This window comes from Nicotiana tabacum, chromosome 11 (assembly GCF_000715075.1).
Source record: "Nicotiana tabacum cultivar K326 chromosome 11, ASM71507v2, whole genome shotgun sequence".
In the NCBI taxonomy this organism is placed as follows: domain Eukaryota; kingdom Viridiplantae; phylum Streptophyta; class Magnoliopsida; order Solanales; family Solanaceae; genus Nicotiana; species Nicotiana tabacum.
Window position 1 is genome coordinate 25273053 of NC_134090.1, and position 3591 is coordinate 25276643.

Sequence of the window (3591 nt, forward strand, 5' to 3'; positions counted from 1 at the left end):
CTGTCTGGATTTGATAATTCCAGCGTAGTGACGAAAAGGGAGGTAATACTTACAACATTCGCAGAAGGAGTTGTCAAGGATACAAAATTTCAGGTGGTAGATATGGAGATAGCTTACAATATTATCTTCGGGAGACCATGGATCCACGAGATGGATGTCGTTCCGTTAATCTTGCACCAAGTTATTAAATTTCCATCACCATGGGGAATATGTCAAATCCGTGGGGATCAACATACATCCAGAAGCATCAATTCTGTAGCAGATTCAAGTACGGGAAACGAAGAAAAATAGCAATTACAGAATCCAGTTGAGGGTACACAACACAACCTTAACTGAACAAGGACGAACAGACGTGGACTCAAGGCCAGATGTCATTCAAGAACCAGAAGAAAATGAAAATATCAAAACAACAATTGAAGAACTCGAATCTGTAATATTATTTGCACAATGGCCTGAAAGGAAAGTCTACGTAGGGGCCAATCTAAGCCAAGGCATAAAAGGTAAGTTGATTGAATTTTTAAAAACTAACGTGGATTGTTTTGCTTGGTCCCACTCTGATATGGCAGGAATACCACCTGAGGTAATGACTCACAAATTAAATAAAGACCCATCGTATCCCCTGTCAAACAAAAGAAAAGAAAGCAAGGAACTTTCAAAAATCAGGTGATTCAAGATGATGTTCAAAAATTATTAAAGATCGGGTCTATCCGTGAGGTAAAGTATCTTAATTGGTTAGCCAATACTGTTATGGTACCGAAGAAGAATGATAAGTGGTGAGTTTGTGTAGATTACATAGACCTTAATAAAGCTTGTCCTGAAGATTCTTTTCCATTACCACATATAGATCAACTAAATGATGCTACTACAGGGCATGAGTTGTTAAGCTTTTTAGATGCGTATTCAGGATATAATCAGATCAAAATGGATCCTGTGGATGAAGAAAAAACTTCATTTATAACAGACAGAGAGAGACTTACTATTATAAAGTAATGCCCTTTGGTCTTAAAAACGCTGGCGCAACATATCAAAGACTGGTGACCAAAATGTTTCAAGAACATTTGGGAAAAACCATGGAGGTTTATATAGACGATATGCTTGTTAAAACTCAGCATTTAGGAGATCATATATCACACCTGTCTGATACATTTCAGATTTTGCAAAAATTTAACATGAAATTAAATCCTGAGAAATGTGCATTCGGTGTTGCATCAGGTAAGTTTTTAGGTTTTCTTGTTTCTAACCGTGGTATTGAAGTGAATTCCACACAGATTAAGGCCATTGAAGAAATTCCTGACATGCTTACAAGTAGAAAAGAAGTGCATAGGTTGACAAGAAGAATTGCAGCTTTGGGAGATTCATTTCTAAATCATCAGAAAATGCTTTAAGTTCTTTTCAACTCTTAAAAAGCAAGATCAATTCGAATGGACTGAGGAATGTCAGCAGGCACTCAAAAATTTGAAGGCATACCTGTCAAATCCATCGTTACTTGCAAAACCAAAGGCTGCGGAAAGACTGCTCATCTACCTTGCTGTCTCAGAAGTAGCGGTAAGTGCTGTTTTAGTCCGTGAAGACCAAGGTAAACAATCTCCGATCTATTATGTCAGCAAATCTTTATTAAATACGGAGACACGGTATTCTCAGTTAGAAAAGCTAGCACTTGCATTAATCATGGCATCTAGAAAATTAAGGCCTTATTTTCAGTATCATCCTATAGTTGTAGTAACTGCTTATCCATTATGAAATATATTACATAAGCATGAGTTGTCAGGTAGGTTAGCCAAATGGGCTATAGAATTAAGTGAATATGACATCGCATACCAGCCTAGAACCGCGATAAAATCTCAAGTGTTAGCAGATTTTGTGGCTGATTTTAGCCAAGGAATGCAATTGGAAGCAGAAAAAGAATTGCAAGTGTCCAACGGCTCTAATTCGGGAATTTGGACGTTATTCACTGATGGTTTCTCTAATGTGAAGGGTGCAGGCTTGAGAATTATTTTGATACCACCTACGGGTGAAATCATTCGACAAACCATTAAATGTCATTCTATAACTAACAATGAGGCAGAGTATGAGGCCGTGGTTGCAGGTTTAGAACCAGCACGAGAACTCGGCATTAATCAGATTGTGATCAAAAGAGATTCGCAGCTCGTAGTTAATCAAATGTTGGGGACTTATACGACTAGGGAAGCACGAATGCAGCAGTACTTAGAGAAGGTACGGGATCTGATCAGGCAATTCCAAACCTGGAAAGTTATGTAAATATCAAGAGATATAAATATCGAGGCGGACGCCCTAGCCAATCTCGCATCTGCAGCAGACGTGGCAAGCAATGAAAATGCTTTTGTATTTCATTTGTTTCATTCAGTGCTCGATCCAGACAAAAATGAGGTAAATTTTAATAACTTAACCTGGGATTGGAGGAACGAGATTGTTGCTTTTTTGCAGTATGGAACCGTCCCTGAAGACAAGAAAAAAGCTCACACACTTCGGAAAAAGGCTATTCGATAATGTTTAAAGCAAGGCAATCTTTATCGAAAAACGTTCGGTGGACCCTTAGCAAGGTGCCTCGAGCCTTCAAAGACGGAATATGTAATGAGAGAGATACTCGAGGGGCATTGTGGAAATCACACCGGAGGAAGATCACTGGTAAGAACCAAGATTAGGGCAGGTTATTACTGGCCTAAAATGGAAGAAGAAGCGGAAAATTTTGTGGCTAACTGTGATAAATGCCAAAGGTATGGTAATAACATGCATAGACCTGCGGAGTTGTTACATCCGGTTATTGCACCGTGGCCATTTATGAAATGGGGGATAGATATCGTGGGTCCGCTACCACAAGCAAAAGGACAGGTAAAGTTCTTGCTCGTACTAACTGACTACTTTACTAAATGGGTGGAGGCAGGAGTATTCAAACAGGTACGAGAAAAAGAAGTTAGAGATTTCATTTGGCGGAATATCATATGACGGTTCGGTGTGCCAAAGGAAATCGTGTGTGATATTGGCCCTCAATTTATAGGCGCACAAATTACAGAGTTTTTTCGAAGTTGGAAGATCAAACAAATTACATCCACACCTTATAATCCGGTGAGTAATGGACAAGCTGAGTGAACAAACAAAGTCATTATCAACAATTTAAAGAAGCGTTTGGAGGAATCCAAAGGTAATTGGCCAGAATTGTTACCTGGTGTTTTATGGGCATACCGCACAACAACAAAAATAAGTACGGGAGAAACACCATTTTTATTGGTTTATAGAGCTGAAGTTTTAATTCCAGTTGAGATAGGAGAGCCAAGCACAAGGTTTACACAAGCGTCAGAAGAGTCTAATGGAGAAGAAATGCACATAAATCTTGATCTACTTGAAGGAAAAAGAGAAGTTGCGTTAATAAGAATGGCAGCACAAAAGCAGGTCATAGAACGATACTACAATCAAAAAGCACACCTAAGATTCTTCAAGATTGGGGACTTCATGCTCAAAAAGGTTTTTCAATCTACGAAGGCAGCCAATGCGGGAAAATTGAGTCCAACCTGGGAAGGACCCTACAGGATTCATGGTATTGCAGGAAAAGGAGCATACGAGATGGAAACGATA